Raw genomic sequence first — 16,119 nt, 5'->3', positions numbered from 1 at the left:
TTAACATTTATGTCATGCATTATTCTTTGAAAGGTTAGCAAGAGTGAGGAAAAGGACACCAGAGATTGCTGACTGTCTGCAGCTGGTAGACTATTAGACATTTATCACAGCTGCCTAGTGTCTAAACTCAGCATTGGCTTCAGAAAATTTGCTTACAGATGGCTTGAACATCACTTAAATGAGGCTAATATTTCCTCAGCTTTCTTGTTTCTTGATTGTCTCAAAGGATTAATTTCTCCTGTTTGCCTCTCTTATGAATAGTGTCCTTTCCAGTTCTCATAAATATTGATATCCAGATGGTTTGTATTTAAGTGGAATTTATTATTGCGCAGCTCGTATTTTACAGGTACAAATGACATTGGGACTATGTTTTAAACCACACTTCTTATCCATCACTCCCAGCATAGTGCTTGCTTGCTCCAGTGTCTCACCTGTTAACAGCCAAACAACAGAAATGAATGAACTGTTATGCAAATACTAATCTTCCAGATATTTTCCCCTTCCTCGGTCTCTCTCTAATGCTGCAAAACATACACTTGTATTCAAATTCTTCAGCAAAGATTTTTCAAAAGAGCTAATTTCCCACTTCCATCCTTCCTAAATGGGATTTAATCCAGAACTCTATTGTCTAACATGTCTCCCATACAAAATCACACTTTTCAATCATCTTCATTACATTCTCTCAGCTACTTTATCTGCTTCAGTGACTCAATTTCAAGATTCTCATCGAACCTAAAGCGAAACAGGACAGATGTGGAAACCTGAAATCAAAAATAGAAAAAAGAAAAGCTTGAAACAATCCGATCAGCTTCAGTGGAAAGAGGCGCAGAATTCATGTTTCAGGTCAGTGATCTGTCGCTAGAGCTTTAGGATTACCATTTTCTGTTTCGAATTGAGAATCCTCGTCCTAACGTTCAAACTCCTGTTCGTTCTTGAACTTTATTTTATCTGAGTAATCTTTATCAAGCTACTCCAAATACTAACAAAAGACCACAAAATGGCTGAAAGAGTAGTTAAAAATGATTATGAAAGGAAATTTGAACAGAAAAGCGAATAAGAAAGGATTTTATAAGAAAGAAACTGGTTAAGAGTACTACTCGACCTCTGAGCGCTGAGAGTGGGGATATTGTCCATGACTATGGGGAAATGACAAAACAGGCTGAACGATTAGTTTGCTTCAGTGTTCACAGCAGGCAAGGAGGATAGCTTACTGGAAGTCTGAAAGAAATTAACAGAAGATCATGGACAGGGTCAAAATAAAATTAGCTTCAGTAAATCATCAATAATGGGGAAATCATTGAAACAAAAAGTAGTACATCCCCAGGACTTGCTGGTTTCCATCCACAGGTTTAAAGGAGGCAGGACAGCACATTGCCAATGCCCTAACCGTCATCTTTCAGCATTACCTGGATTCAGGAAATGTACCTCCGAATTGGACATTTTGTCGTTTTGATCTTTAAGAAGGGTGACAAACGGAAACCAGGGAATTACAGACCAACTGATAGCTGTTGTGGGGAAATTATTGAAGTCTATAATCAAGGATAGGATAACTGACCACCTGGAAAGATTTCAGTTAGTTAGGGAGAGCTAGTATGAATTGATGAAGTGTAAGTCAGACCTGACCAATCCTCATTGAGCTTTTTGAAGAGGTGACAATCTTGTGGACACAGGCAAGTTGATGTTATTTGCACGAACTTCCAGAAAGCCTTTGATAAAGTCCACCACAAGAGACTGTTAGTGAAGATGGAAGGCCACAGAACTAAGGACAAATCATTGACACAGATACGAAATTGATTGAGGAGCAGGAAATAGAGGTGGGATAATGGGTAAGAATTCAAACTGGCAGGGTAGGAGTAATGGTGTCCAGCAGAGATCTGTTTTCATCAACAACTTGGATAATGGCATAAAACACCAAATGTCCAAGTCTGAAGATGACACAAAATTGGGCACTATTGTGGATGGTGTTGATGACATCATTAAATTACAACAGGATATTGACAGATTAGGTGAAAGGGCAAAGCTGTAGCAAATAGATTTTAATATAAGCAAAAATGTTCAGAAAAATAAGGCACAAACTTAAATACAGTGGATGTCCATTTAGCATGCTACAAACAGGTGCAGAAAGCAGTTAAGAAGGCCAATGGAGCACTGGCCCTCAGATCTGGAGGGCTAGTGTATAGCAATGCAGATATTATGCTGCAGTTATACAAAACCCTTGTTAGAGTAATAGGCACCACACCTTAGGAAAAATGTTTTGGTTGTGGAGGGAGTTCAGCACAGGTTTACAGGGATGATAACTGAACTTCAGGGAATAAGTTATGAGGAGAGGGTAGACAAATTAGACCCTTATTCTCTACAATATAAAAGGTTAACGGATGATCTAATTGAATTCTTTGGGATATTAAGAGGGAAAGTCAGCTTAGATAAAGATAAATTATTTCCACTGGTTGACGATTCTAGAACCAGAGGGCATTGTCTAAGAATTAGGGCCAGGCATTCAGGAGAGATGTTAGAAAGGGCTTCGAAATGCAAAGATTAGTGGAGATTTGAATCTCTCTTACTCAAATGGTGCTAATTCCATTGTTAGATTTAAATCCAAGATAGACACATTTTTATTAAGCAAGAGAATCAAGGAAAGTGGATCCAAGGCAGGTGTAAGGAGTTTGGCCACAGATCAGCCATGATATAATGAATGGCAGAGCAGGGTCAAGGGGCTGAATGGTCTACTCCTGTTCCGATGTTACTCATGCTCACTATTCAGCTAACCCCTGATTACCTGACTGGCTGGAAGTATCTAACACACATTCAGCACCAAAGTTTACAAAACATATCTCTATAGACATCATTGAAAATGCCAAATTAGTGATAAATCAGATGAGTTTCTTTATCTATTCATTCAGTGGATGTCAAATCTTTGGTAACTCCAGCATTGATTACCGTATTGAACTGCATCGGAGAAGACTGTGGTGAGCCATCTCCTTGAGCCACTGTGGTCCATATGTTGTAGGTCCACCCACAGATCCGTTCGTAAGGTAGTCCCTTGATTTTAATTCAGCAACAGTAAAGCATTGGCAATATGAATCAATGTAGTTCCAAGTCAAGATGAAGGCTGACTTAGAAGGTAATTTGCAACTGGTAGTATTCATCTTGTTGTATTGTTGAACATGAGGCAAAAATTCCAGTTCTGAAGAAAGAACACTGGACTCAAAACATTGACTCTGCTTTCTCTTCACAGGTGCTACCAGATCCGCTGTGGTTCTCCAACAGTTTCTGATTTTGTTTCAGATTTCCAGCATCTGCAGTTCTTTATTTTCTTTTGTGGAACATGAAAGCATGGAAAGTACTATTGAAGTGGCTCATTTATCTTTTGCAGTATCTCTTGTAGATAGTATGCACTGTTACCAGTGTAAGATCGCTATCGCTCCAGAGGATCTTTGGGTTCTTATTAAAGAGAGATGACTGGTGGGTATAGTATCCTCCTGGTTGGTGGCCCCATCCTCAAAGGTCCTCCAGGTTCAAGAGCCAAGTTGATAACCCTACTTGGTCAATTGCAGAAGAATCATAACTAGGTTACTGTAGAGTATGGACTTCTGATATACATTGACTCTGAGGTCCATTAGAAAAATCCTGCCAGTTAGCATCATGAAGGCAGCTGGTTCTCAACCCCAAATGGACCCTAATTGATTAAAACAAGCTGTTGCTGGGCTAAGGAGTTATGGAAAAGCTTTATTTATATCTCATCTTTCTTGGTGGAGCTATCTGTGTGACAATTGGAATCAAAATTAACTTGACAGTGGAAGACCATGGTAGAGGGTTATTTTTCAGACAGAAGGCCTATGATCATCAGTGTGCCACAGGAATCAATGCTAGGTCCACTGTTATTCATAATTCATATACTCACCCGGGTTCAAGTCCCACCTTGGGCGACTGTCTGTGTGGAGTCTGCACATTCTCCCCATGTCTGTGTGGGTTTCCTCCCACAATCTAAAGATGTGTAGGTTAGGTGAATTGGCCATGCTAAATTGCCCATAATGTTAAGGGCATTAGTCAGGGGTAAAAAGAGGGTAGGGGAATGGGTCTGGGTAGGTTACTCTTCAGTTGAAGGGCCTATTTCCACACTGTATGGATTCTAATCTAATCTTGATCAAATGGGCCAGTGGACTGAGGAACAGCCAATGGAGTTTAATTTAGATATCTACAAGGTGTTACTTTTGGTTAGGCAATGGTAGATCCCTGAGTATTGTTATAGAACAAGGAGATCTAGGAGGACAGACTCATAGCTCCTGGACAATACAGACACAGGTAGACAGGGTGGTGAAGAAGGCTTTCAGCATGCTTGCTTGCATTGGTCAGAGCATTGAGTATAGGAGTTGGGATGTCTTGTTGCAACTGTACAAGACTTTGGTGACACCACATTTGGAATGCTGCGTGCTGTTCCGGTCACCCTATTACGGAAATGATATTATCAAACTAGAAAGGGTGCAGAAACAATTTCCTGGGATGCTACCTGGACTGGAAGGGTTGAGTTATAAGGAGATGTCAGATAACCTGGGACCTTCTCCCTAGAGCAAGAGAGACTGCAGAGTGACCATATAAAACCCTAGAAAATCATGAGTGGCATAGATAAGGCAAATAGCTGACTGCTTTTCCCTATGGTAGGTGAATCTAAAACCACAGGGCATAGTTTTAAGGTGAGAGGGAAGATTTACAGAAGAGGCAATGTTTTCACACAGAGGGTGCTGAGTGTCTGGAAAGGGCTGCCAGAATTGGTGGTGGAAGCAAGTTCAATTTCCTCATTTAAGAAACATCTAGACAAGTATATGGATGGGATAAGTATGGAGGGATATGGACCAAATGTAGCCAAATGGACAAATGAATTGTGAAAACTAGGCAGCATTGGCACATTGGGCCAAAGATAATGTTTCCATGCTGTAGACCTTTATGATTCTATGACTTTAACTGGTCTCAGCAACCTGGGACTAAGAATGAGGGACAATTGATCAAGGCTCCTGTCACTCTCCAGTGTTACTTGCTGGAAGATGCAGTGCAGACAGGATTGAGGTTGTGTGTAGTGTGCAGTGTGTGATTGACTTGGAGGACCAGGGACACTCTGAAAATGATGAATTGGTCAAAGTAGTCCAAGCTTTGTAAACATTAGCCTTTCACAAAGAGAGAAAAAGAGTGGAGTGACTTGACAGCAAAAATAAATAAATACATGGAAGTAATTGAATTCTCAGGGTTCAGACAATGTCATAATCCATGGCATCAGAAATGCAAACTGTTTAGAACAGTCATTAGAAATTTCATTTTTAATTAGTGCCTTGAAATCCCTCCAGGATATCTGTGTTTTTATTAGCACTAATCTAATGCCATGAGTTTAATTAGTTTGAGGCCTGTTTTGCACAGGGACAGGCTGCCATGTCTTATGTGGTTGTTGCAATGTGGCTTCGCACTGAATAATTAATGAGTGTCACCCACTCCTGCAAGTTTTTTTGGAGGTAAAAACTTGCATCTGATAATCAGGAAATCTGCCAGCAGCGATATTATTATATGTAAAGAAACCTGTTAGTTGTCTGTAGCTGTTAATTATTATTGGACCTCAGAGAAATTGAAAAGTCTAAGGAGCATTTTAGTTCTGCCTTACACAGTAATATGGGCTTGATGTTACAGGTCACTGCAGTCCTTGTATTCCAGCAAAATTGAATGGGGGCCTACGCACTCGCCTGAAGTTTGCTCAGCACAAAATTATTTTTGGGAGATGCATTAGTTATCTTAAGGTGACACTTGTGCTCCCTTCTGAGAGGCTGCCATGTACCTAGAGGGGTGCTGGTCACTAGAATAACTGGCAGCCCTGTGGTCTCAGTAATGTCACCTGAGTGCCAATGGCCACTGCTGGAACTGCAGGCAATCCATACCAGGCCAAGAAATCCAGATTAGGCTAGGGTACGGGGTCTTGGTGAGGGGCTGAAGGAGAGTGAGGGGGCTGGATACAAAGTGTCACAGGGCAGAATGGAATAGGCAATCACATGGATGGAAGGGGGTGCTTGGAGGACCAGGGACACTCTGAAAATGATGGATTGGTCAAAGTAGTCCAAGCTTTGTAAACATTAGCCTTTCACATTCCTCTCTTCTTTAGGAAATGCTTAGAAGATATCTGAGACTAAGCAATATTTTTATTACTTTTTCTAATGTCTCCCTTGACTTGGTGTCAGTTTTTGTCTGATCACACACTATGGCCTTGAATATTTTATTGCCTTAAAGATGTTGCATATTTAATATAATTTTTTGTTGTCGCTGCAAAGGATATTTTTAAAGATTTAAAGAAACACACCTTATGTCCTCACCAACACTTAGCCCGCAAAAAAGACCATCAAAACAATTTGTTTGACTCTGCTATCCTGTGTGCAGATTGGTTACTCTATTGGTTTATCTACAATACTGACTGCACTTCAACAGTAATAAATCAGCTGCAAAGCAATTTGGAGCATCTTGAGAATATGTAAGTCTTTCTTTGGTTTTGTCATTTTAAACCTGCAACCTATTCATTATCTTTAATCCAACATGTAATGGAAAAGTAACAGGCATATCCATTCATTCTAATTTCTGATACTATACATTTGTCTACATCACTGAAAGCGTCAAAGATGAAAATGCTTGTGTTAAAACAAATGGACTGATGCGTCTATTATTCTGCCTATTGCAAACATGGTGGGTCATTATCAGGAGCCAGAATCCACTTGCCGCTTATTACAATAACAAGTGGGCAGAGAAATGTTAAAGACCTACTATTACGTGATAGAAAAGAAAGAAAAAAGCTATAGAATAGCAAGACGATTGAGTTTAAGAGCCACACGGTTATGCTGCAGCTCTACAGAGCCCTGGTTAGACCACACTTGGAATATTGCATTCAGTTCTGGTCGCCTCATTATAGGAAAGATGCGGAGGCTTTAGAGAGGGTGCAGAGGAGATTTATCAGGATGCTGCCTGGACTGGAGGGAATGTCTTATGAAGAAAGGTTGAGGGATCTAGGGCTGTTCTCATTGGCGTGAAGAAGGATGAGAGGTGATTTGATAGAGGTCTACAAGATATAGAGAGGCATAGATAGAGTGGATATCCAGAGACTTCAGTCCATGACGGAAATGGCTGTCATGTGGGGGCATAATTTTAAGGTAATTGGAGGAAGGTTTCGGGAGATGTCGGGGGTTAGTTCTTTACACAGAGAGTGGTGGGTGCATGGCATGCACTGCCAACAGAGGTAGTAGAGTCAGATACATTAAGGACATTTAAGCAACTCTTGGATAGGCACATGGATGATAATCCAATGAAGGGCATGTAGGTTAGTCTGATCTTAGAGTAGGATAAAACGTCGCACAACATCGAGGGCCAAAGGACCTGTATTATGCTGTACTGTTCTATGTTCTATAAATGTTTAGGGCTTGAATTAAAAATAGTAAATGTTGGAGACACATAGGTTAGTTGTAAGGTCATTGTATGTTTCTGACCATATTTGCTTAAAAGACGTTCTCAAGGGAGTTGATTATTGTTTGTGAAGAGTCTCATCTGAAATGCTTGACCCTGCCTTTCTTCCCTTCTAATGTTGACTGGCTTGTTCTGTGCATTTTCTGTTTTCATTCCATTCAGATCTGACTTTTGGACTGATCCATGAGAACTGTGTGCAGGAGTAATGGAAAGTGTTCCCATGTGTTCTTGCTCATGAAATTAAGGGCAAGAAGCTGTGATTTGAACATCTAGTCAACCACTCACTAAGACTATTTCACTTTCAATAAACTTGAATCCTGCTAAGTCAGGAGATTTTCTGTTCCTTTTCAATGCTTCAGATGAGTCATATCCAGTAGGCTTTGTTGATATGTTATTTCATTGGTAATAACAAATATGAAGCAGTTTCTCTTTAGAGTTTTAGTTACTAGTTTATTCCGAAGGAGCTGCAATTTGTCACCAGCACATGTCAGGACGACTGGGTCAGAATTCCATGACAGTCCATCCATTAAAATTCCAATTATACAGCAGGAGTCCATATATGGAATTTTTTTGTCATGTGTAAGTTAACCCACAATGTGGAATGAGTGTCAAAACGTTCCTTGACTAATAATCATGTGTATTTGCTCCACACTTATCAGCTGACAGATCTTTTTCCCAATATTGTAGTTTCCTTTTATACACAAAAGTCAAGTAACTGATTTAGAGCCAGCTGGGTAGGAACCAAACTGGCTTGGATTGTGTTTGGTACTAAGCTGATTTCTTTTACCAGCACGTATTTCAGTACATTTTTAGCTGGTACTTTGTTTACCTTCACATCCATATCAGGAAGTTGCAACAGGCACATTATTTTAACAAGGCTGACTAACTGATGTGTTAAGAATACATCAACAAATATGGTAACACATGGCCACATATCAATATGGGAAATAATGTAAGAGATCAGGGTAAAACACTGTTCATCAGCTCCTTCTTAATTTTCATTAAAATAATTGCAAACTTTATAAAACAAGGCAATAAGGTTGCAGATATTCTAATATAAATTATTGCTGGTTGTCTGTCAGTCCTAAAATGTAATAAACAGAAGAATGAGCTTTCAGATGCATGAACAGGTTCAGCCTAGGTGATAAATGCTAGAACTAAGACCCTTAGGCTTAGCCTAGCAGTAATTCTATATTGAAATTATAATGTAATGAGATTGAAACATCATTGTACAATAACTGTTGCACAATATTGTTTTAATTATAATGCATTTGTTGTAATCATATTCAGCAGCCACTAAATAAAGAGGCAAGAAAGGATTCTGAAATTACTGCAGATCAGGGACTTGGACTGCTCATATCCATTCTCCATTTGACTTGAGATAAAGGTAAGCTTTCTCTCCCCTTTCATCCTAACCTGTCTGCAGCCTTTCACATGGTTGACCAAGCCATCTTCTTCCAAAACCTCTCCACTGATATCCTTGAGGTGGGACTGTTCTCATGTAGTTATCATAACCTTGCCAGACAGCTACTTGCAAAGACTTCTGTGCTGATACCTACACTTGTTATCTCTGTTGTGACCTCTGCGGTTCACAAAGGATCTATCTTTGGCCTTCTCCAATTTCTCATCTTCACCTGGCAGCACTGTGTGAAGGCTATGCATTCATTTTTACTAATGCCATCCAGCTCTACCTCAGCACCACCTCTTTCAATTCCTCCACTCAAACTAAATTTTCAGATTTATTGTCTAGTTGGACGAATAGGGGTTTTCAACAGTTGAATAGTCCAATCAGGAGAAAGGTATCTGCTCTGCCATTGAACACATCATGGCTATTCAAATAATGTCAACTCCATTTTCCTACCTTATCCCCATAATCTTTGATTCCCTTACCATTTAAAATTCTATCTATCTCAGCCTTGATATACTTAATGACTCCCACCTTTGACTGCCCTCTTCAGTAAAGCAGTTATGGATTCATTATCTTCTGAGAGAAGACATTTCTCCTCATCCCTGTCTTTAATGGAACTTTGATGGAAATGTGTTGCTGGAAAAGCGCAGCAGGTCAGGCAGCATCTAGGGAACAGGAGAATCGACGTTTCGGGCATTAGCCCTTCTTCAGGAATGAGGAAAGTTGGTCCAGCAGGCTAAGATAAAAGATAGGGAGGAGGGACTTGGGGGAGGGGCGTCGGAAATGTGATAGGTGGAAAGAGGTCAAGGTGAGGGTGATAGGTCAGACTGGGGTGGGGGCGGAGAGGTCAGGAAGAAGAGGTCAGGTTCTTCCTGACCTCTCCGCCCCCACCCCAGTCTGACCTATCACCCTCACCTTGACCTCTTTCCACCTAACACATTTCCGACGCCCCTCCCCCAAGTCCCTCCTCCCTATCATTTATCTTAGCCTGCTGGACCAACCTTCCTCATTCCTGAAGAAGGGCTTATGCCCGAAACGTCGATTCTCCTGTTCCCTGGATGCTGCCTGACCTGCTGCGCTTTTCCTGCGGTTGCAGGGGAAGGTGCCGGGAGTGGAGGTTGGGTCGGTGGGGGGTGTGGATCTGACGAGGGAGTCACGGAGGGAGTGGTCTTTACGGAATGCTGATAGGGGAGGTGAGGGAAATATATCCTTGGTGGTGGGATCCGTTTGGAGGTGGCGGAAATGGCGGCGGATGATGCGCTGTACATGGAGGTTAGTGGGGTGGTAGGTGAGGAAGAAGGGCTATTCCTGAAGAAGGGCTAATGCCCGAAACGTCGATTCTCTTGTTCCCTAGATGCTGCCTGACCTGCTGCGCTTTTCCAGCAACACATTTCCATCTCTGATCTCCAGCATCTGCAGACCTCACTTTCTCCTTTAATGGAACTTTGCCTTCCCCACTACATGTTGAAATTTGATGCCAGCATTTTGTGATTCATGCAAGAGGGTCCCTAAAATCATGTTGTGCTGTAGATTTCTGCACTCTTTCTCCACTTAAAGGAATAGTCAGCTTCTCTAATCTTTTTGCGAAATTCCATAACCTCAAATTTTCCCACATTATATTCCATCTGCCAAGTTTTTCACCACTCACTTAAACTGTGTATATTCCTCTGCTGATTCTATCTGTTGTCCTTATCACTTGCCTTCACACCTATTTTTGTAACAGACACAAAGTTGGTTATAATGCATTCACTTCCCTCAATCAAGTCATTATGTGATGATGCCGCTCCTTTAACAAGGTTATTCCATCCTTGTTTTTTTCAGGAGGTCGGAGAAACACAGGTTCGGAAAAGTCTGGGCTTGGATAAGTTTAGGGCCACTTTGATTATAGCTAACAGATCCTGCCTCAGGAAAAAGACTTTCAAGTTTAAAAGCAAACATTTGCATAATGAAAGGGGAGTAGCCAGTTCTCCCAGCTCAGCTTTGCTCTGGTTTGATTTGGTCTGGCTATTTACTGAAGGCAGTCAAGAAGTTGGAAAAAGATGCTGGATCCAAAGAAACAGATCCAGGCTTATCCCCCTTCTCTCTGACGTTCTCCTGTAAGCCCCTGCATTTGATTTTAACTTTTGTGCCAATGGGGTGTTTATGGGGATTGTTGCAATTTTTCAGAACAGCATCATTAAGTTGGCATTAACTGTTATGTTTTGGGCACAGGTTACATTATTTGATATTCTGTTCTCGTTCGTTGTGTTTCATTCGCTAATCTTGTGAATAAATTCTGTTTTGTTTAAAACTATGTGGTTTGACCAACTGCATCCCTCCTGGAATATCCACCTTACACCTACTTAATTACCTAGCAAAGTGAGGGTGTGGGTTGATTTCTTGAAGAGTTTTGAAGGAGTCTGGCCTAGTCCAAAAGCATTATTATGTAATTAATAATTGTGGCCGTAGCACTGAGCCCTGTGGCACTCCACTGGTTACAGGTTTCCATCCTAGAAATATTTCCCTTATCCCAACTCTCTCTCTTCTATTAATTAGCCAATCCACTATCCATGTTAAACTACTATCTCCAATACCATAGGCTCTTACCATATTCCGTAGCCAAATATGTCACATAATATCAAACACCATCTGAAAATTCAAAAATATATTACATCCACCGCCCCCCCTTTATCTCTCCTGCTGGCTAGCTTCTTAAACAACCTGAAAGTTTTTATTCAGGTATAATACTCTTGCCTGAATCCTTGCTGATGTCAGAGTTCCATTTAAGAAGTGGTATCTGGAAGTGGAAGCCAAGTATCTGCATGTCAATCAATGTGCACAGACGTTAGCTTAAAGGAAACCTGTTAAGGGGAGGCAATGACCTCATGGTATTATCACTGGACTGTTAATCCAGAGACCTGAGTAATGTTGTGGAGACGTAGGTTCAAATCCAGCCATGGCAGATGGTGGAGTTTGAATTCAATGAAAATCTGGAAACAAGACTCTAACAATGACCATGAATTCATTGTTGATTTTTGGAAAAAAACATATCTGGTTCACAATGTCCCTTACGGAAGGAAATCTGCCATCCTTACTTTGTCTGGTCTCCGTGTAATCCCAGACCCACAGCAATGTAGTCGACTCTTAAAGACCCTCTGGGCAATCGGGTCAATAAATGCTGGCTTAACCAGCGATGCCCTCATCCTGAAAATGAAAAGAAAAAAAGTTGGTGGTAGGCCTAGTTCATCCTGAGGGTGTAAAGTGCCAAGGGAGTGGTTGGGAAAAATCAGGGGCATGGGTTGACATGAATGGTATGTGGGGAATCTTTGGGTGTGAGACAATTTTTTAACAGAATCGTAAGAGCCGTAAGAAATAGGAACAGGAGTACACCATTTGGCCCCTTAAAGTAGACAAATAGCAGACTGGAAGAACAGCCAGCCAGGCTGCATCAGGAGGTAGAGAAGTCAATGTTTCAGATGTAACCCTTCATCAGAATTCTCTAGCCTGCCCAACCATTCAATATGATCATGGCTAATCGGACAGTCCCCATTTTCCTGCCCTTGTACCATACCCCTTGATTCCCTGACTGGTCAAGAATCAATCTACCTCAACCTTAAATGTGCACAAAGACTCTGCCCCCATAGCTCTATGTTCCAGGTTGAACCAAAGACTCACAATCCTCTTAGAAAAGAAATTCCTCCTCATCTCAGTCTTGAATTGGCACCACTTTATTCTAAGACAATGTCCTCTAGTGCTAGACTGTCCCATGAGGGGAATCATCCTCTCAGCATTTGCCTTGTCAAGCATTAAGAATCCTATACATTTCAGTGAGATCAAGTCTCATTCTTCTAAATTCCAGAGAGTAAGTCCTAGCCTATTTAACCTTTGCTTATAAGACAATCCCTCCTCTAGTGGAGATCATCTTAGTGAACATTTTCTCAACTGCCTCCAATGAAACATCTTTCCCCAAATCGGGAGACCTAAACTGCTCACAGTACTCCGGATGTAAGCTTGCCAGCACCTTGAACAATTTCAGGAAGACTTCCCTACTCTTATAGAGTCATAAAGTAATAGAGATGTACAGCACGGAAACAGACCCTTCAGTCCGGCTCGCCCATGCCAACCAGATATCCCAACCCAATCTAGTCCCACCTGCCAGCACCCAGCCCATATCCCTCCAAACCCTTCCTATTCATATATCCAGATGACTTTTAGATGCTGTAACTGTACCATCCTCTACCACTTCCTCTGACAGCTCATTCCATACATGCATCACCCTCTGTGTGATAAAGTTGTCCCTTAGGTCTCTTTTATATCTTCCCCTCTCATCCTAATCCCATGCCCTCTAGTTCTGAACTCCCCCACCACAGGGCCTATTTATCCTATCCTTGCCCCTCATGATTTTACTTCAGCCTCCAATTCTCCAGAAAAAATGGCCTCAGCCTATTCAACCTGTCCCTATAGCTCAAATCGTCTAACCCTGGCAGCGTCCTTGTAAATCTTTTCTGAACCTTTTCAAGTTTCACAACATCCTTCCAATAGGAAAGAGACCAGAATTGCATGCAAAATTCCAAAAGTGCCCTAACTAACATCCTGTACAGCCGCAACATGCCCTCCCAACTCCTATACTCAATACTCTGACCAATGAAGGAAAGCATACCAAATGCTTTCTCCACAGTCCTTTCTACCTGTGACTCTATTTTCAAGGAGCTATGAACCTGCACTCCAAGGTCTCTTTGTTCAGCAACATTCCCTAGGACCTTATCATTAAGTATATAAGTCAGCTAAGATTTGTTTACCCAAAATACAGCACCTCGCTTTTATTTAAATTAAACTCCATCTGCCACTCCTCAGCTCATTAGCCCATCTGATCAAGATCCCATTTTAATCTGAAGTAGCCTTCTTCGCTGTCCACTACACCTCCAATTTTGGTGTCATCTGCAAACTTACTAACTATGCCTCCTATGTACACATCCAAATCATCTATATAAATGACGAAAGGTAGTGGACCCAGCACCGATCCTTGCACCTATATTCCAAGCCTCTTGAAATAAGAGCCAACATTCCATCTCTATCCATGCCAATATAATGCCTCCAACACTGTGGGATCTTGTTTAATGACTTGTTCACAACTTGAAGTGCTTGAGCACCAAAGCAAGCCAATCGACCATTCTGCATCCACATATTCCATAGCTACCATTATCATCTCTCAACCACCATCCCCATCTCCAGAACCATCTGGAACCAAAGTTGTAACTTTTCCCCTGGTTAAGATACAGAGCCAAGAATTGTCTGAACCCAGTAGTCCCCATTGGGAAGAAAAGACTCAGGCTTTTGTGTCTTCGGAAAAAGGTTACAAACTCACATGTATCAAAATCTTGAAAGCATTAAGAGAAAGCTTTGCTGGGCTTGAAAAGCTGTTTGCTAAAACTGCTCTGTATGCAAAATATTCACTCTGTTTCTCTTGCCACAGATATGGAGAGTGTTGACCCTCTGTGTTGACCCTTTCCAGCATTTGCTGTGTGGGTAGCACTAAACGTGTGTCTCAGCGACACTTCCAGGAGCGTAGAGAGGCAGACTCATTGATGGGAATATCCACATCAACCTTCCTGGAGCTTGGGAAAATCTGCAAGCTCAGCACTTGACTTTCTGACCATGAGAATGAATGGTCAGAATACCAAGGGCTAGGAATGTGTGAGCCAAGACATTGCCAAACTTTCTAAATGGCACTTGTAACTGCTTCTCATTGCCAGTATGCCATCAAAAGTGAAAATGGAAATTAAAGTGCCTGTATTTTGTTCTTTGCTTTGTATCAGAATGCTTCAGTTTATGAAACTACTGAGTAGTTTCAATCTGAAAGCCATCAGGAGTAGCGTTTCTCAATGTAAGACTTTCTATTTTATAATGCAAAAGGAGGAGCAGGCACTCTGATCACAAAAAGCCAGATGAACAACACTTTACCAGCTATGAACAGAGCAGCTGTGAATAGATCAACAGATACTACAATTTCCCATTGTTCTGAATGTCCATTCATATTATGAAGCCCAACTGTGCAAGTTCTTTCCAACTTTACAAGATAATCTGCTTTAGCCTGTTTATTCTGGATCACTTAAAATCTCAAACGACACCTTTGTTTTAAACTCTGTGATACTTAAGTTAAATAATTTAAATTCAAAGGCTGTTTCTTGCTAGTCTTGGGCCTTTCGCGGTTTAGCAAGAGGATGCTTGAAGATCTATAGTGCCACGTCTGCTTTCCATGGTGTTTAATTAAGCACTTACTTTCTCAAAAGCCTTAGAAACAATGGTAATGACACTCTCCAAAATGGCAGATTTAAGATGATTAAAAGCCCTAATGTATTTATAACTGCATAAAGGCTATCAGAAGATTATTAGATGAGTTTTTTTATGATTTGAAAGCAGAGTAATTAGAAAGATTCCATTCATAATTCCACATCAGTTGGCTGAAACCCACAAGAAAAGAAATGGTGCCTAGCACAACTCAGTTTTCCTTTATCCAGACCACATTTCTTAATGTCAGTACATTCTTAACTGCTTTATCATATCCCTTCACAACCATATCAGGAAGTGACAATGAGCATATTGTGCAGCGCACAGTATTTTAGCAAGGCTGACTAACTGAAGTGTTATGAATGTTTTAACTAATATGGTAATATGTGGCCACTTGCTGGCAAGCCAAGTAAGAGATCAGGAAGAATTACTCATTAACGGTGCTTTCATTGCCAGTAAGTAGCTGCATTGTTGCTAAAACAAGACAAAACGGAAAGGTGGCAGGTAATTTTCTCCAGCTAATTGCTAATTCTCCAGAGACATCCTCTGCACAAATCACAGTTTCAAAAGACACAGATGTTTGGGGATGAGTATGGATTTGAGCCAGAAATTTGTACTGGCCTGAGCTGTATTTATTTCAATTAAGTGAAAATGGAGGGGTTTTTTTTCTGCATCAGTTTTGTGCCAAAGTTTATTTTTGAAATCCCATAAGATTTTAAGCACATCTTGGGCAATCAATAGAGGATAGAACATAGAACATAGAACCTAGAACAATACAGCACAGAACAGGCCCTTCGGCCCACGATGTTGTGCCGAACATTTGTCCTAGCTTAAGCACCCATCCATGTACCTATCCAATTGCCGCTTAAAGGTCACCAAAGATTCTGACTCTACCACTCCCACAGGCAGAGCATTCCATGCCCCCACCACTCTCTGGGTAAAGAACCCACCCCTAACATCTCCCC

At 41.2% G+C, this 16,119-nt stretch overlaps 1 long non-coding RNA gene across 1 annotated transcript in view; it reads right to left on the bottom strand.

Annotated features, from left to right (window-relative positions):
* Window positions 1-319: 319 nt before the first annotated feature.
* Window positions 320-16,119, bottom strand: part of LOC122550311 — a 19,629-nt gene continuing 3,829 nt past the window's right edge. The window contains exons 2-3 of the long non-coding RNA XR_006311810.1: window positions 11,962-12,070; window positions 320-431 (exon numbers count right to left, since the gene is read on the bottom strand). This is a non-coding gene — a long non-coding RNA (uncharacterized LOC122550311). The remainder of the gene's footprint in view (window positions 432-11,961; window positions 12,071-16,119) is intronic.

This window comes from Chiloscyllium plagiosum, chromosome 5, assembly GCF_004010195.1.
Source record: "Chiloscyllium plagiosum isolate BGI_BamShark_2017 chromosome 5, ASM401019v2, whole genome shotgun sequence".
In the NCBI taxonomy this organism is placed as follows: Eukaryota; Metazoa; Chordata; class Chondrichthyes; order Orectolobiformes; family Hemiscylliidae; genus Chiloscyllium; species Chiloscyllium plagiosum.
Note: the sequence above shows the minus strand (reverse complement) of the source record. Positions and strands in the feature narration are given on the sequence as shown.